The sequence below is a fragment of the Crotalus tigris genome, unplaced genomic scaffold (genome assembly GCF_016545835.1).
Source record: "Crotalus tigris isolate CLP2741 ecotype Arizona unplaced genomic scaffold, ASM1654583v1 scf7180000017668.6805642782:7212621, whole genome shotgun sequence".
Taxonomy (NCBI): Eukaryota; Metazoa; Chordata; class Lepidosauria; order Squamata; family Viperidae; genus Crotalus; species Crotalus tigris.
Window position 1 is genome coordinate 4,178,821 of NW_024096554.1, and position 27,291 is coordinate 4,206,111.

Sequence of the window (27,291 nt, forward strand, 5' to 3'; positions counted from 1 at the left end):
TAAATATATAATCTGGGTGAGAGTTGCAATGGCTGAGACCAAATTTCTTTCTTTTTTCTTCTTTGAAATGTTAGCTATTTTTTTATACCCACCCCCCATTTTGTAAAAAAAAACCAAGGTTCAAAGAATAGGTTCTGAAATCTATTCTTTGAGTAAAATTTGCAAATGATAATAATTTAATGAATTTATATGCTACCTGATTCTCAACAACTCTGGAAGATGATGGAAAAACTTGCCATCAATTTGTATGAACTCTGTTCTAAGGTATTTGAGAAACTTGATTTGTTTGACTTTGCTTTGTATGCTGAAAGACATTCAGTCTCCTCAGCTCCGTATGGGTTGATTGCGTGCTATCAAATCATTTGTGATTCCCAGTGACCACATAAATTTTTCTCCATGACAATCTTTCTTTAACCTGGTCTTCTAACAATGTATCCATTGCCACAGTAACTGAATCTATCAACCTTGCTGTTAATTGTCCTCTTCTTTTTCTTTCTTCATCTTTCCCAGCATTAGACCCTTTTCCAGAGAGCTAGGTCTTCACATAATCTGTCCAAAGTAGGGCAATTTGAGCCTGATCATTTGTGCCTCGTGAAAACTTAACTCCATGTAGAACAGGGGTGTCAAACTTGCTATGTCACGTGACGTGTTGCGACGTTTAGTGACTTTTTCCCCATTGCCGGCAATGGGGTGGGCGCGGTTTTGGTATGATGCATCTGGCTGGCAGGCCGGCAGTTTGACACCCCTGATGTAGAACAATGAGAAAAGGGGGGGCTGTTACCAATGATTTGCAATCCTTATTCTAATCAAAAACCATGAAGTTCTTTCCAAAATCCTCTCTGACCCAAGCATTGCTTAGCATCAGGGAATGGCTTAAACTAGCTCTGCACTTAAGTGAAACCAGGTATTCCACGGCAGTTGGCATACAACCTCCTAAACTATTAATTGCCACCGAGCAGGAGATAACACACTGCACTTTTCATGCATGACCTTTTGTGTGCAAGGGATGGCATAAGGACTGCCTTTTTCTGATTAGAGAAGAACCACCCTAGGGTGAAGTCTGCTTATTGTGGGACTTTGCACAAATAGAGAATACTGAGCATGCTGACATGAAACATATGAAACCAATTCATCCCCTTGGGCCGTCTCATTTCCTCCAGTGAATTGACAAACAACTTACGTAATTGTAACTTGGCTCTACTGAAGATCAAGCAGAGAGTGTCTGGATTGGATTGGATTGTGATGAGAGGCTGGGTTTTGAAGACTAGAAGGAACCCAACCCCAGGGACACAGCGCAGGCAGAGTGATTTGCCCAAAGTTGAATGTGTGTGATATTGATCCTCTCTCTGAGGGAATGAAAATAAAGGCAATGGGAAAAAACAATTATCTTTTTTTGATATTGATATCAACTGGTTGGTAGGCAGATTTCAGAGAGGTCAAGTAATGATTTGCAAAAATGCAAATCATGTTCAAGTTTAAATAAGATATACTGGTTTCCCCTTTTGTCCAGTGAGACTAGTTTCAAAATGCTGGTTTTTGAGTTCAGAATAGAGTTGGAAGAGACCTTGGAAGTCTTCTAGTCTAGATGGCCCAAGGGGATGCTTGAGCAGGGAGTTGGACTAGATTTTCCAGAGTCATTCAAAAGTATCTTGATTGTTATTTAAATACTAATATATGTTTTTCTCATTTACCTTCAATTTTCTTTTCTAATAGTGTATAATAGTGATTTAAAAGTTCATTTGCATATCCACTTTTTTTAAAAACAAAACAAAACAAAACAGAGAATTGGACAGAAAAAATTAGATGCTGCTAGAAATGGCTGAATGGGCTTGGCCAGCTCCAACTTCTTACAAGTTTTGTCCTTGTGGGAGAACGACACACTTGTAATAGTACAGCATATGAACAACATGCAGCCAACTTGCCTTTGTTCATTTGCACCTTCAGCATACATGCACAAAAGCTCATTTATATCCATGGTGTCTATATGTGAGAGCAGGGAGCAGAATTTCATTTTTAATGTGTGCCAGTGTGCCCACAGTAAGAAATGACAATAAAGGTTATCTTATTTTCTGATAAGGCTGGTTCATATAAATTAGGAAGACTTTTGCCTCAGCAAAATTAAGAGAATCACCAGCCAGGTTTGAGACTATTAAAATATTCTAACCAAAATTGCCATACACCACCTCCCTCTTGCCTCCTCCCTCTCTGTTCTTTCTTGTCCATTTCTTGCTGAGTCATTCCATAAACAGTAAGAAACATTTCCTTTGCCTCCTGTGGCTGAGAATCCTGAAGAGGGAGGGAGGGTGGTTGTGCTTTCTAAAACCTAAGGGAAGCCAAAGAACTCTTTTCATTCATCCAGTATCTGCAAGTTCCAGAGTATTTGGGGAAAAGGCTGCTGCTGATGACCAAAGGAAGGGGTGTGGGAAGGGGAGAAACCTCCAGGAAGCAAAGAGAGATAAACAAGTTGTTCCTTGAAACCTGATTGGCTCTCAGTGGGAACTGTGCACCCTTACATAGCTTGGGAAACTGAAGGCCTAGGGAGAGTTTCAGTGTGTTTTGACTGCTGTAGAAGAAAAAGCAAAAGAGTAGATGGTATTTGGTTAGGGAGAGGAGGGTGTTCTTGCTGTTACTGGGCAGACTTGGAAGAATTTGACAAAACGAGGATAGGAATGAGAGCAGGAATGGAGAAAGTCCTCAGATGATATGTCTCTCTGTGGGTTGGTATTGTTTCGGCATAGAGGGCTGGTTCTGGGGAACACACGCTGCTCACTTTGAGCCTGTATCTCCAATGTTCCAGTACTAGAAGGTTAGCTATTTTGCTTCCCACGTCCAGAACGCAGGAACTTAAGAGCTAAACTAGGTGGAAGGTGATCCGGAGTTACATGCAGTCCTCATCCTAATTGCCAACCTACTCTCCAAATAGGGGGCTTTGCCAAAGGATGCAAATAAAAGTCTTTTTCATCCCACACATTTCTTTTGGCCAGTTTCAGTGCAGCCTGGTACACAATACAAGGAAGCACAGGAGTCAGCAGAGGAAAACATAAACCTGAGTAGTCAGGAAGGCAGCCATGTGAGTATGTGGACGGGTGCTCTCTGGGGTGTGAGGAGGGAGAAGGAGGAGGAGGAGGAGGAGGAAGAAGAAGAGGAGGAGGAGGAGGAGGAGAACATCATGGTGGAAAGAGGTAAGTGGATGGCTAGAGTGGAGCAATGTGGTCTCAGGTGGGCAAACACATAAAGAAAGCATTTATGTAGTCAGGAGAGACAGCAGCAACTGATAGGGAAAAGGCAAGTAGGCAAACCAAGTTTCCAGAGAATGAGGTATACAAAAGTGGCAGCAGCATGTGCATTAAATGTCAGAAACAGAAAGACACAAGACGGATGGAAGTGGAAGAAGAGAAAAGTGCCAAAGAAGGAACAGCAAATAGATGAAGAAAGAGCGGGCTTGGAGAAGGTGTGGTGATCAGGCAAGCACAGGAGAAAAGATGGTGGCTAGCCCAGTGTTATTCCAACACACCCACAAAGAGAGTGAAGAATAACAACAAAAAAAAGTAGTGCCCTGATTAGTGGCCAGTGAGAGAAAGGTAGCAACCAGGAGTAAAGGAAGGGGAGATGTAATTTCCTTGCTTTTTTATTTTGAAAAAAAATCATTTTTAGAATGCAAACCAGCCTAATTTCATATTGGGTCAATTTGCATAATACACAGATTAGGCTGTCAGGAACTGGAGATGTGGAATATGCAATCTATTGATATACTGTAGGTTCAGTTCAGATCTCTGCAATAAGGAAGATAGCTGTTTCACAGTAGTATCTATTATGAAGGTAAGAAGAGCAGAGATGATGTCAGAGTTAGATCTGGGTCAGCCTCACCATGGTGGATGAACAAGAAGAAATTCCTCTGCAGAAGTGGATTGCATGGCATCTGCTCTGGACCTTCTTGACTCAGCCACCATCTTAATGTGTTCTGTTTGAGGTGCTGCTGTCTTCCTGTTGAAGTAGGATTCAGAAGCCAGTTCAGCTGCTGTAGGTGGAATGATGGACGAGTGCCATCTTACCTCAAGAAGAGAAACAGTTTAAGTCAAAGGGACAGAATATAAAGCAAAGGAGGTGCAAAAAGAGAAAAGTGAGTGAGTGAAAGAAAAAGAAAGATAAAAAGAAAGAAAGAAAGAAAGAAAGAAAGAAAGAAAGAAAGAAAGAAAGAAAGAAAGAAAGAAAGAGCTTTGATTCAGACTCCATCCAAAGCTAACTTTGGATCTTGGTCACCATTTTTGGCCACTATTCATCCCAAACATTACAATAATAAAATAATCCCCACCCATCTTACACAAGCCTCACTTTTCCAACTTTTGCTCTCCCCAAATATTGCTGCTGCCTAAAACAATTCACTTTGGCTTTCTGAACACATGTAGGACAGCCTCAGCAGGAGAAACAGGGTAGCTGAGGGGGAAAAAAAGAGGGAGAGAGGGAGAGATTTTGAGGGGAAAACAAGAAAGGTATCCAGAGGTTTTCACCTTTTCCATTTGTCCAGGACTTTGAATATTACCATTATGTAGCTTGTGTTTAAGGATAGGTTGGACTGACTTAAAAGCCAACAGGAAAATGTCAAACTGGTTTTTCATCTTCATTCTCTTCACCCCAAACAGAGTAGTGGAAACAGTCAATTCTCCAAAACCAAAACCGAACAGGACCAATTTTGGTGTTGGGAAAGAAGCTGGCAAAAGAAAGAGCTTGAAAATAGGTTGGATTTGGATGTGGAGAATAAGAATCCCAAAATATTTCCTTAGAACTCCCCATGGCTATGGGAGAAGTAGGTAGACAAGGGTGTGGAATGCTATTCACCATTGCATTCTAAACCCCTCCCAGTCACATGACCCAAAATAGAGCTGCTCTTAAGGATTGAAACACATTCCAGGAGCTCTTCCTGTTTTTCTGTTTATAAAAGAAATAGTAAAACTCATAAGCGTGGATGTTATACAAAGAGACTACAGTTTCAAAGAATCAATTATGTTTTTTCTTCTTCTCGATTTTATTCATCCTTTGCACCTATGTTGCGGGGGTGCAATGGCTCAACTGTTAAAGATACTGAGCTTGTCAGCTGGAAAGTTGACAGTCTGGGTCTGAGACCCGAGCACAGCATGATGAAGTGAGCTCCCGTTCCTTGTCCCAGCTTCTAACCACCTAGCAGTTAAAAAGCATGTAAATACAAGTGGATAAACAGGTACCACTTTGATAAAAAAGGTAACAGCGTTCTGTGCACCTTGACATATAGTCATGTTGGGCACATGACCACTGAAATGTCTTCAGACAACAAAGGCTCCATCAGCTAAGAAATAGAGATGAGCACATTCCCTAGAATCGGACGCGACTGGGCAGGGGAAATCTTTACCTTACCTATGTTGCTTCAGTCTGAAGTTCACTTAGAAAAGTGGTAGGCAACCTCTTGAGTCTCTGAGGCCCTTCTTATGATCCTTGGAGTCCACAAAGATTAAAATCACACATTATAGCAATGTGACTTTAAAAGCTGTATTAAGCCTCCAATAGGTTTAACATGATGTTTTTAGTTCTGTAAAGTACCAAATCGCTTTTTAAAAAGTCTTCTGGAAATTCCATTCTCAATGACTTTTGGCTGTCCCCAGAAATAATTGTTTAAAGAGAGGCAACCTTAGCCACAAAAGCCTCCCTTAATTTAGACATTTATATCTTAATTGAGCTTTGGTTAATCGATGTACAGGCTGATCTAATAGCAGAAACCAGCCCTCTCTCTGACTGAGAGTCCTGCAGATGTTTGGGACCCTATCTCAACTCCAATAATTTGTAGCCTTGGAATTACAGCCCTGAAAGACCATTGGCTGCCACTGACTCTTCACCTCAGCCTTGCTAATACGGTATGTCCCAGGAGACTGATCATTTGAGACATTTCTAACATGACTTTGGCCCTGTTGGTTCTGTTATATAAAGACTACAAATTAAAATGGAACTTGGAATGGCATGCTGCTGTACCATGGCTAGTACACCCGGGTTCAAGCCCATTCTTTGCCATGGCAGTTGTGAGCAGAGATTTTAAGCCACTCACACATTCTTAGCCTACCTCTCAAGGGTTGTTGTGGAAGAAAATGGAGTGTGGGAAGGGGACAGAAGGTTATGTGCACCACTTTAAGCTTCTAAAGGAATGGAGGGATGTAGATTTCTGCAGTCATACAATTAATTCTTCAGTTTGGTCCAGTGAATTTATATTTGATAGCTTCAACTAGGAAGTGGGATAGGGAGTTGCATTTATCTGGCCCAGCAGAGAAAAGAAATCAGGACAGGCCTCTAGTTGTTCATATAGATCTCAGAATATCCTTCACATGGTGCAGTAATGGCCCCAGATGACAACATTTTTAACACTTTTACTTGGACACAGATCAACATTTACACTGCTTGTGTTTCCATTAGGCGGACGAGGCAAGTGACAAGACTCAACCCCAAATCACAAAGACCAGATTAAGACAATGACAACAACAACACATGATGTAGCAGATCACAAGGAGAGAAGCTCAAGAGGGAACAAACCTAAAACACCAAGAACAGAAAAATGCATTGGCTACGTCAGCCCCTATTTGCACACAGACCCTATTTGTTCAGCTCTCAGAGCGAAAGAGGATAGATTGTGCTAAATTAATTAAAGTGACGTGATCTGGGAGTGAGGGAGGCATCTGCATTGTTCCTCCACCATTCAAACTTTGTTATTGGCCCAGATGCATAATAAGATGAATAAGAACTAGGCTTCAGGCTCCCAGCTCCTATCGCCCTCTGCTGGATACTTAAATAGGTATATGCAACTATTTGTTCATCTCTGAACCCTTGAAGGACCTTTGAAGTTTCTTAAAGCAATATTTCTCAACGTCAGCAACTTTTAAGGTGTGTGGACTTTAGCTCCCAGAATCCCCCCAGACAGCGTGGGAGGGAAATCCACACACACCACAAAGTTGCTGAGGTTGGGAAACACTGTCTTAAAAGGCGATAAATGCCCAAAATATGACCCCTTATTTGTTTTAATATAAAAATATTTTTCCAGCAATAAAATAAAACAAATGTAGAGCAAGGGAATGTTTGTTCTTACTTGAGGTGTTCTCATTTTGTAATTCAATTTCTTTTAAACTGCCAGTGAAATTGTGGAGTTTGCAAAGGGTATTATTGTAGTTGGGGATAGAGGCATGGGCCCAAGAAAGAATGTGATTTGTCACCAGGAATTGTGTGTTCTGTATTTAGGAAGTGATTTATTTGCAGAAGCATTTATTTATATTCTTCAAAATGGATGTGTAGGTCAAGTCAGAATGTAGAATATTTTAAGAGTTTGCAGAATGCCTGATTATTCTCCTGAGTAATCTATGGGATGAACAAAAGCTAATAGGAACTAAATGAACATATTAAACAAGAATAACAGGTCTGGAAGACGTGATTGCTGGAATCAAGCTGGAGGTTGAAAAATTAGCAATCTAAGATATATAGAGATGTGATACTATTTTACTTGTCAAAAAAAGTAAAGACTCAGAAGGGGTCATTATGAAAATAAAGATAAATCTTCTCTCATTTTCAGATTAATGTTCATGTAAGGACCCACCCCACTTTGCATCTTAAGAAGACAGAACTCTTGGAATAATTCTTCCAACAGGAATCCTTTATTAAGAAGAAGTGGTTGCAGGCGTGCTAGACAGGACTTGGGGTCCAAGCCCTCCCATTCAAGGTTTTAAGGGGTTCCCCAGTAGTCCCACCCAATCAACCCCCCTTCCAGTGATAGTTTCAGGCATCACAATTCCACCCCCTTTTTTCTTTCTTCCGTCTGGATGGAGACTTCAGATAAACTACATGAAAGGCAAATAACCTTCTTTGTTATGGTAAGGTTCTTTGGTGCTAACGCTTTGAGGTTACAATAAACACACATTCAGCATTCAGCTCCTTAGAAGTATACTGAAGGAAGTGAGGGCCATAAAGCCCCTTTGTTCTCCCCCTTCTCTCCCTCTTATGGCAGAATCCAGAGAAGGCAGAATTGGGAGTTTCTATATTTGATAATTAAAGATGAAATATAATTGGATTCTGACATCCGGCCCCTCTTAAAAATAAGAGAGATCCACCTGAAAGAAAACACAAGTATAAAATTTAGTCAGGCTTGTTAGGATACTCTGTGTGAAACTTCTTCAATAGCTTCGGGGCTCTGACATGACGTTTATGGACCCACTCGTTTTGTGAGGGAGGGAGGTGTTTCCAGGCAACTAGGTACTGAGTTGCTCCATGATATCTCCTAGAATCAAGGATTTCCTTTATTTCGAAGTGTTGTTCACCCTCCACCATGAGTGGAGGTGGTGGGGGGGGATTTTTGGCCGTAGAGGTGACTGATGCTCTCTTTTCAGCAAGCTGCAATGAAAAATTGGGTGTATTTGCCTGAGATTTTTGGGTAATTCTAATTCTACTGTTACTGGATTTATGATTCTTTTAATTGGAAAAGGTCCTATATATTTTGGTCCAAGTTTTTTACAGGGCTGTAGGGACTTTAGGTATTTTGTAGATAAGTACACAATTTCTCCTATAATGAATGGTGTAGGCTCAACCCTTTTTTTATCGGCTTGTGCTTTGTATGCCTGCCTAGCTTCATCTAGTGCTTTTCTAACTATTGGCCAGGTGTTTTGTAATTTTTTCATCCATTCTTTCAGTGAAGGGATCGTTGGTTCGTTTGGGGTTAACTCTGGCATGGGGTTGAAACTTTGACCGGTGGCTACTTGAAAAGGAGTGTAACCTGTGCTGGAGTGGACTGCATTATTGTAGGCAACTTCTGCAAAAGGGAGTAAGTCTGCCCACTCGGTTTGCTGGAAACTAAGAAAACATCTTAAATATTGCTTAAGTACGGAGTTCATTTTTTCAGCCGCTCCATTTTCTTGTGGGTGTGGCTAGATGTCAGTCCCTGAGTGGTTCCTAAGAGGGACAAAAATTCCTTCCAAAATGCAGACGTAAATTGCACTCCCCTGTCAGAGATGATGCGTTGGGGTGCCCCATGCAATCTGTAAATGTGCTGGATGAAAAGTTTTGCTAAGGCTTTTGCAGTGGGAATCTTTTGGCAAGGGATAAAGTGCAACTGTTTGGAAAACAAGTCCGTGACCATCCAGACCACAGTATTCCCATTGCTTTCTGGCAATTCCACTATAAAATCCATGGCTATTTCTCTCCAGGGGGCTGAGGGACTTGCCACTGTTTGCAATAGTCCTGGCAATTTCCCTTGCAACCTCTTTGCCGTGGCACATTTTGGACAACTGGCTACATAACTTTCTATGTCCTTTTTCATGGATGGCCACCAAAATTGCGTTTAATTAAATGTAAAGTTTTTACAAATCCAAAATGCCCTGCTGATTTTGTGTCATGGCAAAGCTGCATGAAAGTGACTCTTTGAGTTGTTGGTATATATAATTTTTCCCCTACCCAAGGCAACCCGTCTCTTCATTGTGCACACATTTTTGTTTTTCTGGAACCATTCATCTGTTTCCAAACTTTTTCTGAATTCAATTCCAGTTTGGCTGTCCAGTTGTGGTTTTAATTTGGCTTGGGTTCTTGTGGTTACTGGTGCTGCCAGTTGTGACTCTGCCATTATTGGTCTAGAGTCTGTGGTTCGTGCGCTGTTATATTGGGGCATACAAGTTTCTTTCTTCCTGGTAAATGTTTGAGCTTAAATTGGAACTGGTGAAAATGCTGGGACCAGCGGGCTTGTTTGGGATTGAGTTTCCTGGACGTTTTCAGGGCTTCCAAATTTTTGTGATCAGTCCACACCTGGAAGGGGATTTTGTTGCCTTCCAGGAATTGTCGCCACGTGAGTAATGCCCAACGTATCCCATAAGCCTCCTTCTCCCATACGGGCCAGCGCTGTTCTGTTTCCGTGAGTTTCTTGGATGTATATGTACAGGGTTGCAATACTCCTTCATTGTTTTCTTGCAATAGAACAGCCCCCACTGCCACATCACTCGCATCTGCCCTGTATTACGAAGGGCTTGTCCATGTCTGGGTGCCTTAGTACTGGTTCGGCAGAAAAAAGTCTCTTTAGTCTCTCAAACGCTGCTTGGCACTCCATTGTCCATGTTAGTGGCTGGCTAGGTTTTACTGAGGATGCTCCCTTCGTTTTTAGCAAGTTAGTGAGGGGCAAGGCTATCTGGGCAAATGAGGGGATGAATTGGCGGTAAAAGTTTGCAAAACCCAGGAAGCTTTGTAGTTGCTTTCTTGTGCGGGGTGGTGCCCAATTTAATACTGCTTTGACTTTCTCTGGGTCCATTTCAATGCCCTGGGGGGATATGCGATAACCTAGGTAGTCTATCCTTTCCTGGTGGAATTCGCATTTTGAGAGTTTGGCATATAGGTGGGCGGCTCGCAGCTTCTTTAAAACCGCTCTGACAAGGTTGACGTGTTCCTGTTTTGTTTCAGTAAAGATAAGAATGTCGTCCAAGTAAACAAGGACCCCCTTAAACAGGTGCTCCCTTAGAACGTCATTGATTAATTGCATAAAGACTGCAGGGCCCCCTTGTAATCCAAATGGCAAGACTTTGAATTGATAGCACCCCATGGGGCAGTTAAATGCAGTCTTCCATTCGTCCCCTTCCTTAATTCTCACGCGATAGTAAGCTTCCCTTAGGTCTAGTTTAGAAAAAATTTTCCCTTTCGATAGGTGTGACAGCATGTCTTTCCTGAGGGGCAGAGGGTATAGGTTGCTTTCACTGATTGTATTCAGGGCCCTATAATCCACGCATAAACGTAAAGAGCCACCCTTCTTCTCTCTAAAAAGGACTGGGGCAGCCACTTTAGGCTTGGCTGGCTCAATGAAACCTCTCTCTAGGTTTTTTTTTATAAATCTTTCCATTTCCTCCTTCTCCTTTGGGCTCATGGAGTATAATCTGGGCTTCGGGAGTTTTGCCCCAGGCTTGAATTCAATGGTACAGTCTGTGGGTCGGTGGGGGGGAATCTCATTCGCCCTCTCCTCACTGAAGACTTCAGCAAGGTCCCTATATTCCTCTGGTATTTCTGTTAATCTTTTTTCCTCTCCTATGGATGCTTTTTCTATTCTTGATTCTGGTAGCCTCCCTTGGGGTTTTAAGTCCATAGGGTCCCCCTTCGGGAATTTGATTTCTGTCGTCCTCCAATTTACCCAGGGGTTCCATTTTTTCAACCATTCCATCCCTAGAATCATTGGGCATTCCATGCCTGGGGTCACCACAAACGTTATGTCCTCTTCATGTTTGCCCAGGGAGAGGTGTATTGGTAGAGTGGCTAGGGTAGCTGGCACCCCCCCTGCTATGGATCCATATAACTGGCCAAATGAGATTGGTTGTTCCAGTCTCCTGGATGGGATGCCCAGATTCCCCACTAGTGTTGGGCTAATGAGGCAGCGGGTGCAGCCAGAGTCTATTAAGGCTTTCACCTTCACAGCTTCGGGCATGGGGGGGATTAATATAGTCACTGTTTTGAAGATGGGTGTGATGCATCCACTTACCAGGGGTTCGCCCTCCGAGCTGTCATCTGAGGCATCCACCGGCCCTGTGGTGTAGGCTGGAGTTCTTTCCCCTTGGTGAGCAGAGGTGGGGGGTTCTGCAATTTCCATCATTCTCATGGCCGTTTCTTTTGGCTTAGCTGAAGACTTTCCAGATTTGTTGATTGGGGATCTGTCTGGGTTGTGCTGGGGGGCCTTTGAGCGGCATTCTACAGCTCGATGCCCTTCTCTTCCGCACTTGAAACACCCCATTTGCTTCTTGGCTGTAGCCGATGATTTCACCGGTTCGTGCGTCAGCTCAGGCGGGGGGCGGCTCCATTGTTTTCCTCGGCGGTGCCTTCAATATGTCGATCTCTGCTTCCTCTGCCAAGACGTACCATTCCTCAAGTCGGTGTGGGTCCCCTCGGGGCAGGCAAGCGTCATATAGATCATAGTTTAGTCCGTCTTTGAAATGGCTAAGGAGGATGTCTTCTGGCCAATTCAGTTTGCTGGCAATGGCCCGGAATTCTTGTGTATATTCAGCCACCGGGCGTTTGCCTTGCCTCATCGTTTTTATCCTTTCACGGGCTTTGCGATCAGCCAGGGGGTCTTCAAATCGTCTTCTCAAAGAGGACATGAAACGGTTGAAGTTACTGAGTTCTGGGGCATTGGAGTCATGCAAGTTCACCACCCAATCTGCAGCCGGTCCATCCAGGGCAGATTGCACGATCCGGATGCGGGCTTTGTCGCTGGGAATGTCCTGCCCGTATTCCTCCATGTAGCTGAGGACTTGGGTTAGGAAAAACCCCAAGCGTGTTGGCTCCCCTTTGAATTTCACCTCCAACGGTGGACGTCTTGGAATGGATCGGTGCCTCCGTTGTGGGTGGTAGTGTCTTCCGTCCAGATTGCCATCTGTGGTCCGGTAGGGGGTGGGGGCTCCTGGATCAGTAGATGTCCCTGGGGTTGCAGGTTCCACGTCCCCCTCGTGTCTCTCCCTTTGCGGCTCCAGGAGCTGGGGCGGCCGTAGGGCTCAGGATTCTCCTCTCCTAGGGAGCTGAGAGTTCTCTTCATCAGGTCAATAGCTTTCTCTAGGATCCAGTCTGAGTACGGTGCCCAGCTTCCTCCCTCTTCACTTGCGTGCAGGGATTTCTCCATCTCCTGCTTCCATTCTGGTTGCTTGGTCCCCCGTCTCAGGGTCACCTTTCTTGCTTCCTTTCCCAACTCACTTTTCTTTCCAACGCCCAGTGACCAGTGAGGCTTGTGGTCCCGTGTCTCCACCACTTCTTCCCTTGAGGAATCTGACCTCTCGGCTCCCAACATCTGGCAAGGTTCCAACTGGGTCAGCAGCTCTCTTTCCAGGGAGTTTTCCCCCTCTCTTGCTCCATTGTCTGACATGGTAAATTTTTTGCAAAATCCCCCGGCAAGGGTCTCCCTTCCAGGTGGATTAATTTTGCAAGTCCTGTCTAATGTAAGGACCCACCCCACTTTGCATCTTAAGAAGACAGAACTCTTGGAATAATTCTTCCAACAGGAATCCTTTATTAAGAAGAAGTGGTTGCAGGCGTGCTAGACAGGACTTGGGGTCCAAGCCCTCCCATTCAAGGTTTTAAGGGGTTCCCCAGTAGTCCCACCCAATCAACCCCCCTTCCAGTGATAGTTTCAGGTATCACAATTCCACCCCCTTTTTTCTTTCTTCCGTCTGGATGGAGACTTCAGATAAACTACATGAAAGGCAAATAACCTTCTTTGTTATGGTAAGGTTCTTTGGTGCTAACGCTTTGAGGTTACAATAAACACACATTCAGCATTCAGCTCCTTAGAAGTATACTGAAGGAAGTGAGGGCCATAAAGCCCCTTTGTTCTCCCCCTTCTCTCCCTCTTATGGCAGAATCCAGAGAAGGCAGAATTGGGAGTTTCTATATTTGATAATTAAAGATGAAATATAATTGGATTCTGACAGTTCAATTGTAATGATATAAAAATAATTTTAACCTGCAGGTTCAATAAATATAATGAATAATTTGGTTCTTGGGTTAAATAAATTTATATGTAGCACAATCCTGTGGCTATTAGTCAAAAAAAAACCCCTAAAGTTTGGGGTCTCTGTTGTAAATAATTGAAATTAATTAGGCACATGTATTTTTCTCTATTTTTGCCTAATTTATTCTTCTAATGGAAGTCTGAATGAGTGAGAAGCTATAGGCCATAGGAATTCCATTCAAACTCCAATCTGATTGCATGTTTCTTACTCCCACAATTCAAGGGATTTAGTCTCAAGTAAAAATATGAAACATTGGGGGCTTAGTTAGCCAATCTTTGATTCTAGGAAGTAATTTAATTCTCCTTATCTAACTACATAATTTCAATATTTTGTGTGCTACTATAAGAACTGTAAATTGAACGAAAATGAGAGATGAAATGAACTTCCAAGGAAGCTAGCTAGAACTTTAGTCAATACCATATTTTTACTGTCCTTTTGCATCCATGAAATAAAAGGGCAATATGGTCTTGGCACAGTCATCTATAGTTCTGGATAGGTGATGTAAATGTTGTATTCTAATTCTGTCCTTATTTCTAATGGTATTCAAAATGATATGAACAATCCCTGGAACACTCTAAAACTTTGGGTTGACAATAGAATCCTCAGTCCTCATCATCATATTGCAACCTGGCATAATGGGCTGAACTATTTCTAATGCATTTAATTTCTAATTCTGCTTCTAAAGAGGCCCAGGAAAAGTGGTCTAATCAAAATTAACATGTTTTAAATCCCATTTATTTCAGTGGTAATGACTATTTAGCTGCACTGGTATGTGCTTAATTCTCTCCCCTTAAAAGGAAGGTTAGATTGCATCCATTGCACTCTTCACACACTTTCATTGTTAGTCAAATTCGATAATCTCAGGAGAATAATTGTAGTCAATTTCATCATACCACATGTAAGAATTTTTTTTCGTTCCTAAATGCTGGACCCTGTTCTATTAATTTCTTCATTGGCCAAAACAGTTTAATTAAATGCCCCAAAGCCAATGTGGATGTTTGGAACAAATTACACAACAACAGGCTGCTATTCAACCAAGACATTGTTCAGTTGTGTTATGAGCATCCTCAGTTTCCAAAACTCAACAACATTGATTCATCATGAGGATTAAAAAATATACCTTTTGATGAAAATAAGAATAATAATTGCTATAAGAAATGTAAGATCCCAGTCCCTTAGTTAAACTTGAGATACCATATCAATCTAATCAGATAACCCAAGCGGAGACTTCTTGATCAAGCAGTACTTTATTTGATCAAATTAAGCAGCTGGGTGGCTAACAATCTGGAACGTTGGCAGAGTTATGTCCAGAAGTGCCACACATTAGAAAGTTGGTAGCATTGCTTTATAAACTTTGTTAGCCAATAAAAATCAGACAACAGAGCCATTACATCATAAAGAAGATCAATCATTCCTGTACACTCCCTTATTCCCTCCTTCAGTATATCCCATCCATGTACATGTTTCCCACACTTGCATGAGATTTCCCTGGTGCAAAAGCTGATTACAAAAAGCAAGAGAGCAACAGTTAGACTAAACAATTTCTCTTTGTTCCAGAACCCTTCAGAAATATCTGCCTATTAGGGATTACATTTTGAGTTGGGGAGCCATTCATTCATTCATTAGTTTTATACAATGCTTTTTCTTTAGGAAGCTGGAGGTAGCAGAACACATTTTTTGTGTGTGTGCAAAAGATTGGGCTGAGAGAGAGTGACAGGCCCAAAGACAATGGCAGCACTTCCATGGCTGAATGTGAAATGGAACCTAGTTCTATTTCCCTCCCCTTTATGCAATTCATTAACTACCTTAATTGTACTGGTTTAAAGCCTAGATTGTGCTTTCCACTCATATGGAAATATAAGGAATGGTTTTACATTGGGGACCTCCAAAAGTTTTGCAGTCCTCTGTATCTCTTTCCAGAAAATAGAACTGGAAGTGTTAAGGTATTTTAGAACTAACTGATGCTGATTCTATATCTTTATTCTCGTCTCTTAATCTTGGGGAAGCAGCAATCATCATTTATGCTGCCTTGAGTTATACAAAAGAAACACAGCACATCAATCTAATCATTCAGTCCTTGAGCGCAGGCCTTTGAAATCCTGCTTAGCGTCTATGACTTCTCGGAATTGGAAAGTGATGTTGAAAAACTTGTACGAGAGATGCATATGCATTCTCCCATATCGGAATAACGCTTAGCACTGCTTGAAGTGTGCTTCTACCCTTTGGATTTGTCAGGAGCAGGCTGAAGGTGAGGCTGGCCAAAACTGAATCTGAAAATTACAGTTTAAAATCCTTGACATAACATTATTCCATTAGCAAGGAAAAGACAAAAAAAGGGGGCAATGGACTTCCGGTGGATTAGCGCTGGCGATGGTGGCTACTTTGTAGCCGTCCTCCTGAGAAAGCATTAGAACTGCAGAGAACAGCAGGCATCAGCTGTTCCACTGCTCAAAACCTCCTTCCCGGGCAAAGGGAGGGAGGGGAGTATCACCTGAATAGAGGTAGAGCCTCTGAGACCCCCAAGGAAGTTTTCTTTCGGGGGTGAAAAGAGTGCTCCCACGGAGTTCAGGTTGTCTCCGCTTCTCAGCTGTCTTTGTCCCTTGGGGACAAAGCAAGATGCCGCTCCCACCTCCGCGTTTAAAGAAATCTGGTGAGTTATTTTAAAAGTGGACAGATCTGGATAAAGGATTTTATTTTTTTTGATCTTATTTGGACTTTAAGCTTAAAGAAAGATTGATTTTTACTTCCCTTTTTTCTTTTTTCTTTTATCGAGAGGGAAAGTAAAATGGCGATTGGAAAGTTTTTTTTCTTTTTTTTTCTTGAAGGGAGCGGAATGGAACAGAATGGATTAGATCGTTTTTAAAGGTTTTTTCAAGTTGGATTTGTGTTTCAGGAAGATTATTTTCCCTCTCTGTCAAACTTTTTTTGTTATTTCTTTAAGGGGTTTTTTTTTCTGTATTTTTTCTATTTTTCTTTTTAAGAAGGAGGAAAGAAGAAACAAAACTTTTCTTTTTGAAAATGGCTTTTTACAATAAGAGGTTTCAGATTGCTGCACAAGATGTTATAATTCTAAAGGAGATTCCATCTAAAATTTTAAGAAGAAGAAAAGAGTTTGCCTTCTTAGCTGATGAACTTAAAAAAAGGTTGATGCCATTCAGATGGGAGATTCCGATTGGCATAGTGGTGAGTCATGCGGGGACGCGTTACAGTCTTAATACTGTTTCTAAAGCAAAGGAGTTTTATATGTCGGTCCTGGGAGCACGCTCATCACCACCTATGATGATGAAAGTTTTGGATGGCAAGGAGGCAGAACAGCAGTCTGAAGAAGTAGTATTGATGGAAGCTGGAAAATTACAGGCTGAGTGGTTGCAACAAGCAGGGATGAAAGAGCAAAGGATGACCCGGGCAGCCCACAGATGTAAGGAAAAGGAACAACAGAAGAAAGATATTAAAGAAGTTTTACAAGAATCTGTTTCTGAGCCTGTGGGAGGAGCAAGACCCAAGAGTTCTGCGGTACATTCTTCAATGGCAGATCTTCAAGCAGTCTTCTCTAGGCTTTTGGTCAAGGGAGATAGTAAAGCTCCTGACATGGAATGCTAATGGCCTCAATTCCCCTCAAAAGAGAAAGAAAATATTTCGCTATTTAAAGCAACATAACAATGATATTATTTGTTTGCAGGAAACACATATTATTTCTAAGGATCAAAAATATTTAGTTAACACCCGACTGGGATCTCATTTTGCATCTTTTTCTCTTGGGAAAAAAGGGGGTGTAGTTATTTATGTTAAGCAAAATTTATCAGCTTGTTTAGTAGATTCTGATCCTCAAGGGAGATATGTTATGATTGAAGTGGGACTGTATGGCAAGAAAGTACTTATAGTAGGTTTGTATGCACCAAACCAACAACAGGAACAATTTTACAGACTGTTACATCAAAAATTGACTTTGCTGGACTATAGATCTGTTATATTAATGGGAGACTGGAATGGTGTTTTAGATACACAAAGAGATAAAAAAGGATCTTCTACTTCTTTCAAACAGGCTAAATTACCTAAGGCTTTTTTTGATTTGAAAGAGGACTGGGAGTTGAGAGACTATTGGCGTGAACACAATTTGGAGGAGAGAGACTTCACCTTCTTCTCGGATAGACATCAATCTTTTTCAAGAATTGATTTTTTTTTTATTACAACGGACTTATATTTTAGGGTAAAGAATGCTAAGATTTTTCCTAGAACACTGACGGATCATAGTCCAGTCTGGATGGAATTGGTTAATGAAAAAGAGGAGAGGAGATCCTGGAGGATGAATGAAAATTTATTTAGACAAGAAAAGAATGTTTAGAAATTAAAGGAGCAATTAAAGGAATATTTTGCTTTAAATATGTATAAGGGAACTTCAATGCCAATGGTTTGGGATGCAGGTAAAGCTTACATGCGGGGGGTCTTGATACAAATGAACAAGGTTTATAGACAGAAGCAGGTGCAGAAACGTAAGGAGTTGGAAGATGAGATTAAATTAAAAGAAAAAGCTTTAATTTTGAATCCTACAGATTAAATCACAATTTAACATGTTGATGGCTGATCAAACTGCAACTAATTTATTGTACATGAAACATAATACATTTTGTAATGATAATAAACCAGGGAGATGGTTGGCTTATCAATTGCGAAAAAAGCAGAGATTGAGAACTATTGATAAAATAAATTATAATGGTAAATTGGTATATCAGAAGGAGCTGATTAAGAAATCTTTTTTAGATTACTATAAAAAATTATATATGGGAACGAAAGTACAGGCTTCAGATATAGATAAATATAGACAAGATGCTCATTTCCCTAATTAACAGAAGATCAGAAACAAGAAATTAATGGTTTGATTACCATCGAGGAAATTGAGATAGTAATTAAAGAATTAAAATTAGGTAAAGCACCGGGTACGGATGGATTGACGTCTATTTATTATAAAACCTTGGTAGAAGAGTTGAAACAACCTTTAAGGGAACTTTTTAACAATATATTACAGGGTTCAGAGACTCCCTTGTCATGGGGCAGAGCTTTCATATCTTTGATTCCAAAAGAAGATCAAGAATTATAGACCCATATCTCTTTTGAATGTAGATTATAAGATTTTTTCGAAAATTCTAGCTAATAGACTTATGAGGGTGTTAAATCAATTAATACATATGGATCAAACGGGTTTTATAACTGGAAGGTATATGAAGAATAATGTTAGACAAATTATTAATTTAATAGAATATTTGGATAAAAACAACCAAGTTTCTGCAGGATTGATATTTTTAGATGCTGAAAAAGCTTTTGATCAGTTAAATTGGCAATTTATGTTAAGATTAATTGAGGAAATGAATTTTGGAGAAAAAATTTTACAAGCTCTTCGTGTTATTTATCAAAAACAAACAGCACAACTTATAGTTAATGGAGGTTTGTCAGAGGTGTTTTCAATTGAGAAGGGGACTAGACAAGGTTGTCCATTGTCACCATTGCTGTTTGTTTTAACTTTGGAAATTTTGTTGATCAAAATTCGGGAATCACAGAAAATAAAAGGAATAGAAGTTAATAAAAAAGAATATAAATTAAGGGCTTTTGCAGACGATTTGGTTGTTACTTTATCCCAACCAACTCATTCTGTAATGGGGTTGCTACAATTGATATATCAGTATGGACAGGTTTCGGGTTTTAAAATTAATAATAATAAGACTAAAATATTGCCTAAAAACATGACCAATTTGGATAAGGAGACTTTAGTTAGGTTGACAGATTTTGAGGTTGTTAATAAGGTAAAATATTTGGGGGTTATTTTATCTGCCTCTAATGCAAAATTGTATAAAAATAATTATGAAAGGCTGTGGGTTAAAATACAAAAGGATTTGGAAAATTGGAAGAAGCTGCAATTATCCCTACTGGGGAGAATTGCAGCGATTAAAATGAATATTTTGCCAAAGTTTCTCTTTTTATTTCAAATGATACCTATTTTAAAGAATGAGGTTAACTTAAATGAATGGCAGAAAGGTATCAATAAATTTATCTGGGCAGGGAAAAAACCAAGAGTAAAACTTAAAATTACACAAGATATTCGTGAGAGAGGTGGACTCAAGGTACCGAACCTGAAATTGTATTATGATGCTGTGGTGTTAACATTAATTAGTGATTGGGTTAATTTAACTAATGTAGATGTACTCCTTTTGGAGGGATGGGATTTACTTTTTGGATGGCATGCCTATTTAATTTTTAATAAAAAGGTTGATAGGGTTTTTAAGTCTCATATTTTAAGAACTTCCTTACTTTGGGTTTGGAAGAAATATTATAGAAGTGACTCTAGAATTCCATTATGGGCTATCCCATGGCATGCAATAGAAGGGATAAGGAGAGGAGTTAAGATGGATAGTATCTGTAATACACAATTACTTAAATGGGATGGTAAAAATTGGCAATTAAAATCTATGGAAGATTTAATACAAGAAAATATCACTTATTCATGGTTTCAGTATAGACAATTATTGGAAAGGTGGAAGATAGATTGCAAGGTGGGTTTGCTCAGAGAGGATGAGAATTTGTTAAAACAAATAAAAGATCAAAGATGAACCCATATTAAAAGAATTTATGGGGTGTTAGTGGAATTGGATTCAGAAGCAGAACTAGTTAAAGATTGTATGGTTAAATGGGCACAAATTTTTGATGAATTGGTTCCATTAGATACTTGGGAGATTATTTGGGTGAGAAATGTCAAATTTACACAAGCCCAAAATTTACGGGAAAACTTTTATAAAATGTTTTATAGATGGCACCTTGATCCACAAAAAATGTCTCGTATGTATTCAAACTTGCAGCCTAAATGTTGGAGATGTGGTTGCTTGGACGCCACATATTATCATATTTGGTGGTTATACAAAAACATAAAAGCTTTTTGGATTAAGATATGGTGGAATATTCAAAGAATTTTTAAAAGAAGGATAAAATTTACTCCACAATTGTTTTTGTTGGGTATTGTTTCCGATTGTGACAGTAAAGAAACTATATTAATGTTAAATCTAATTACAGCGGCTAGGTTGTTAGTAGGGCAATGTTGGAAGAAGGAATCTTTGCCTACTTTGCAAGAATGGTTTCTTAAAGTTTCTTATTTAGCGAAAATGGCAAAGATTTCGGCTTTCTTGAAAGATCAATCGCAAGAGAAGTACCTTTTGGTATGGAAAAGATGGATAAATTTTATACAATACAAGTATGATATAAAAAATATTTAGCTTTTGAATAATTTATATTTAAAGTTTAAGATATTCTTTAGATATATTTTTTTCTTTTTCTAATTTTTTTCTCTTTCTTCTTCTTCTTGTTTCTTTTCTTTTTCTCTTTCTGTTTCTTAAATATTGGTGTTAAAGTATTTTATGATTTGTTTAATTATTGTAACCAAATTTGTTTATGGTTTATTTGTGTTTAAAAATTTTTCTTTTAAATTTTAATCAAGCCTGTATTCAGCTCTGGGAAGGTTGGGGGAGGGTTGGGGTGGGTTGGGAGGGTTCGGGGAAGGGAACTTTTTTGTAAAATTTTAAAAATTTTTAATAAATAAATAAATAAATAAATAAAAAGGGGGCAATGATTTCTCAAATCCCATGCCCTTCTAGAACCATAAGGAGGATGAGTTTCCTAGCTTTGCATATGTATGTTTAAAATGTTCCCAGTTCGATATTCCATTTGCCAGGTATCCTATGTCTAGGTGCCATGGAGAAGGCAACAACTCTTAGTGGCATTGGCACCAATTTCACCTCACACAAACATCCACTTTATCCCTCATGTATATCCTCCAGGCCTCTCAATTTCTTTCTATCCCAACTGGAAGTTAAGTTAAGTTAATATGACAATATGATGAAAATGTGACTTTGGAGTAGAAAACTAAAGGCACCAGACATTTAGATTAAGTGCAAAGGATTCAAAATTCAAGAAAGTTGAAGTTCATCACTATTCTTAAAGTTTTCTCCTTTTTCTCCTCCCTCCCCTTCTTCCTCCTTCCCTTCCTCTCACCTTTTATAAACTCAAGATGGCAAGCACACTTAACACCCCTCCCTTCTACTTCCCACCAAACAACCTTATAAGGTGGGCTGGACTGAGAGAGAGAGAGATTGTCCCAAAGTTACTCAGCTGGCTTTCACACTTAAGGAAGGTCTAGAATTCATGGCCTCGAAGCTTCTAGACCAGGGTACTAATCACTACATGAAAAACTACTACAGTTGGCATAGTTTTCCTCAAACAATCTTGGAGACTAGCATGGTAAAATGTTTGAGAATGTTTTATATTCAATACTACAATTCCCATGAACTCATAAATGAACAGTGTATAGATATTTGTTGAATTAGTCCTCGACTACTATCACACACCATGCTTGTTTCTGGATATTGTTTATAACAGATTTTCAAATGTGTTAATAGCCTTCTGCTATTCCTGCACTACTCAAGATTCAATCAATTAATTTTTAGTGACAAAAACCAGAGCTGGGTCTTTATGGATAACTGCATTGCAGAATAAACCATAACCATTTAAAAAAGTTATTGAAAGCATCAAGACTTCTGCTTTCTCCAAGATATGTTGGATTTACAACTTCGAACCCTTCAATTGTTAGCCATGTGTCTGCAAGTGATGGGAAGTACAGTGCAATACACCTTGAGATCATTAGTTTGGCTGACCTAATTTTAGTACACCGTCTTACTAAATACTATTTAAATTGGCTTTTGTTTTCACTCAAAAACAAACATATTTGTTCTCAGTACAAATAAATATGAATACATCATTGTTTGGGGCTTTTTAAAAATACAAATCCCAGGGTCAGGAGAAATCCATATGAATTAAAGACTATCTAAATATCTAAATATACCCCTCTTAAAAGATTATTGTATTTATTTGTAAAATGAAAATCAGATTATTATACACCTGTATTTGTATGAAATTCAACATTTATGAGTCAAACACTTGGAGTAATTAAGTTACTTTAGAAAACACTTTTTGCGTTCGATGTTAAAGACTGTCTACCACTTCAATGTATATAAACACATAGTTACTGAAGTGGAATATTTAATATGGCCACATATTCTGGAATATCTGCTTACAGACTGTTCTCTCATAATATCCTTGAAGTAAAAATCATATATTTATGCATATCGTTCCTTATAATAAAATTCCCAAAATGCATTTTCCCGCCCCACTAGTGCAGGTAGTCCTCAACTTTTGACCACAATTGAGCACATTTCTGTTGATAAGTGAGACTGTTGTTAAATGAATCTTGCCCCATTTTATGACCTTTCTTGCCACAATTGTTTAGTGAATCAATGCATTTGTAACATTAGTAACACAGTTGTTAAGTGAATCTGGCTTCCCCATTGACTTTGCTTGTCAGAAGGTTGCAAAAGGTGATCACATGATTCCAGGATACTGCAACTGTCATAAATATGAACCAGTTGCCAAGCATCTGAATTTTGATCACATGACCATGGGGGCGTCATAAATGTGAAAAATGGTCATAAGTCCCCCTTTTCAGTGCTGTTGTAACTTTGAACAGTCACTAAATGAGCTTTGTAAGTCGAAACTACCTGTATTGGCTTTGGACTTCTGACCTGGCTCAATGAATTAATATCCTTTCTCATGTGAGTAACCCACTGGAGGATTTTGGCACCATCATTATTTATTAGTGCATTTCCTCACTGATGATTAATTTGCCACTTAGCCCTCACTGTCTTGGTAAAAAGATCTGCCACTATGAGAGAGTTGACAAGCTGTGGTTCCATGCTGTGTTCATAACAGTTTGTTAACCAAATGCCTTCTTGCCATGTTAGGTTGGCCCCAATATTGAGATGGCTAGTCTATCTGGCCAGTCAGTGACCCAAGAAAGGGAGAGTTCCCACATGTTCCACACATGCGCAATACCTATCTCTGGTCTAGCCTTCCCAAAGAAGGGCTAGTGAAACGACACACCTTGTTGAGTGTGGCAGTTTTAATCCACTCAATTTAAGCCAGAAAAATTAGTAGTTTTCAGGAATTGGGAAGACTGACATAATGCTCTTTAATTTCTGGCCTGGGACAAGATCAGGCCCGCATTGTATGATCAAAGCTGAACCCTGAGCTTGTTTTGCTCATACAAATTGGAAGTGAGGAAAGGCCCTATCTGTTGTGATATTCACATATAACAGTGGTTCTCAACCTTTTTAATGCCGCGACCCCCAACCGGTCGTAAGTCGAGGACTACTCAACCAGTTGTAAGTCGAGGACTACTCAACTGGTGCAGCACCGTTTGCAGAATGGGACTTTTGGCAGGCTCAGCAGGGCAGAGACAGTCTGGACAATTCCTATTGGCTTTTGAAAGCCAATAGAATTAGACTCTATTCAAGAGGGTCTATTCTATTGGCTTTTAAAAGCCAATAGAATAAAAGGGAGTAGCACAGTGAAGTAAAAAGGGAAAAAAATGGCAGACTGCGTTGTTTGGCAACCCCCGTGAAATGGTCGTTCGACCCCAAATGGGGTCCCAACCCACAGGTTGAGAACCACTGACATATAACAATCTCTCTTGATCCTTTGGCAAAAGAGTGAAGAAATACTAACCCATTCCAGAAAATTCAAAACACTTGTTGAAAACAAACAGTGAACTCCTATCATTTTCAGCCATTTCAGGTTAGGGGTGAAGTACATTTATGTGAGGGGCAACAGGTTATAGAGATGGACTATAGCAGGGGTCCCCAATCCCTGTACCATGGCCTGGTGCTGGGCCATAGCCTGTTCAGAATAGGGCCACGCAGGCAGCAGGAGAGCATGCACACACAAGTCCATTTGCACGAGTGACGAGCTATGCGCACCTGCCACTCACACAGAACCATTTCCCCTCCCCCCTGCCCCCCACCCTCCCGCTGATCTGCAAAGCTGGAAAGGTTGGGGACCACTGGCCTATAGGACAGGCTTTTTTAAATCAGTCAGTTGTAAATCTGAGAGGGTAGACTAACAAGCATCTATGAAACCTAGGGAAATACCATCAGCAGATTATCTAAATTAATGGCAGGGACTGGGTTAAGAGCTGACCCTCAACCACGATAAACATGCAATTTATATGCAGTTTTCCTCCTTTTAATTTTCTTTAGAGGAAAGCTGCGAGGGTGTGTGTGTGTGTGTGTGTGTAGAATTATTAGAAAAATATCCAGTTGTGAGGCAAACAAAGTCTCAAATAGTTTCTCCTTAACAAATACAAGATGAAATAACACTCACTTTGAGCCTTTATGCCTAATGCTAGGTATTAATATTTGTTGTTGTTTTCCAACCAACTGAAGGATATTGTTACATGCTTGAAATTGGGTTTGTTTTTTGTTCCTTCCCTCCTGCTGAAGGAAACAGAGGAGTTTGGTGGTTTATAGGAATTCTTCCTCCTTCCGTCTCCTCTGTGTCTAAGGGCATGAAAGCTGCTGAATAAACACAGCAATCCGAAATAATTACACTAGGCTGAAAAGCTGGTTGCACTTCCCTCTAGCTGACCACAGTGCTAGCACCTTACATAAGTAAGCAGCCAAATTGCAATCTTTAACTTGAATTGCAGCTTGTATACTGAAGGCTGAACTGAAACAAGGGCAGGCACCTCACCCTCCCTGGGGTCCTTGGACAGGCCTCCAACCCTGCAGGTCAATATGCTTGTACAAGTGGTACATCTTACAAAACACAGGACAATTCTGCTCTCCACACACACTTTTATTGGTTTTTCTGTGGTCAGCAGCCCCAATATGCTGAGGGGTTTGCAGCATTTCAGCATGGAAGCTGTTAAAATGCTGGGCCTGGACAACTACATCTATTCAGACAACAGGGATTGTATATAATTTTACTACTAAGTTCAACATCTCTCTTATATATTTTTTTGTCAAATATAAAGCTCCTCTTGTTTACTTACTAGAAATATATTCCATCTTGCTCCAGAAACACAAACCAGATTTATTTGGAATTTCCCTCCCCCACAAAAAAACAACAATTCTGGAGGTAGGGAAGGTTAAGACAGAATAACCTGGCCTAAAATCATCCAGTGGGTTTCTCTAGATGAAGGTAGACTTGAATTTGGTGCTGTTTAATCACATTCCTATCCTTTAAGCACTAGTGTTTCAAAAAATCATTTGTATTATTTCTTTCAAAAATCTCAATTGTTCTTTTGCTTTTAGCAACAGTGAATAAGATAGATACTCCAGATACTGCTGAAAATGCAACTCAGCCATCCTGACCATTGTGGGTAATCCTGGGAGTTACAAAGAGGTGGTCAGAAACATCTCTCCTGCAAGCTCAATCAGAATTGCAGCCCCTTTCTCCACTAAAAAAGGAGTCAGGTTAATGCATATCACCCTCTCCCCATATATGTGTTCCAAGTGTTTTAGAGCAAGGCTTTTCAACTAGTGGTAGGGTTACCACCTGTGGTACATTGGCACCTGGCAGGTGGTACTCGACCATCCTAGAAAAGTGGTAGTGGGGAGGGGAATGAGCTGAACTGGTGGCAGCACCACACAAGCCTGAGCGAGAGATGGCTGGAGCTGCAGGCCTGTCAGGGCTCAGCAGAAACACCAGGATCAGCGCTTCTTCGCGACTATCAGGGCTCAGTGGATGCACCAGGATCAGCGCCAGGCTCCAGCTGGAGCTTGGCGCTGATCCTGGTGCTTCTACTGAGCTCAGAAGAAATGCTGATCAGTTGGAATGTTGCAGCATCTCCAGGGTCTTCTGATTTACATTCAGATGCTTGGCAACTGATTCATATTTATGACGGTCACAGTGTTCCAGGGTCATGTGAAATGACTAAAACCTGCTGCAACCACCCAGCAGACGGGGGAAATAAATATCAAACACCCCCCCATCTCACCCCCACTGCCAATCCTCAACAGAAATACTCACAACAATGAAAACCTCTGATAGGAGGAAGAGCGCCGCCGGGTGGGCAGGCAGGTGTCTTGCTCGGCTGTGGCTTGGGGGGCACTTTTTTCAGTGCCATTGTAACTTCGAACAATCACTAAGCGAACTGTTGCAAGTCGAGGACTACCTGTACTTCATCACTTTTTTCCTTTTTTGGGGGGGTGTCGTCAAATTTTTGACACCTTGCTAGGCGACTGATGGTACTCGGATTTTGCCATATCCTAAAAGTGGTACAATGGGTGAAAAGGTTGAAAAGCCTGTTTTAGAGCTCAACTTTTAAAATTCCCAGCGAGTAATCAGGCACATTTGGGGGTTCTGATACCTGATTAGCAAAGTAGTGGCTGGGAAAAAAGTGTCCAATTGCTCTAGAAAACTGGGCTTCCTACAAAAATTCTAGGCACTTAGACCTACAGTATATGTGTATACATATGAGTTCATAAATTATATTTACCTTACTATCAGTAAAATGGGAATGTATACCTTCTATCTAAATATATTGCTTGCTATTTTAATCAACAGCCTAACAATAGAAAACACACTTAGATGCAATTTATTTTCCATAAGTGTTTTACAGCAACAACAGCTGCTTATCTATACCTCTCAAATACCCACACGTAATATACTTGGAAAATCTATCTTTTTTATTCAACAACTGATGCAAATAAAAGCTCACCTCAGGGTGGCTTCAGAATTAATCTTACTGTGAAGCAACATGAACTAGAACAGGGGTAGGCAACCCAAAACACTCAAAGAGCCACTTGGACCCGTTTCCCACCAAAAACAAAACACCGGGAGCCGCAAAACCCTTTTGATATCTAAAATGAAGATAACACTGCATATATCCTTTTTTACCTTT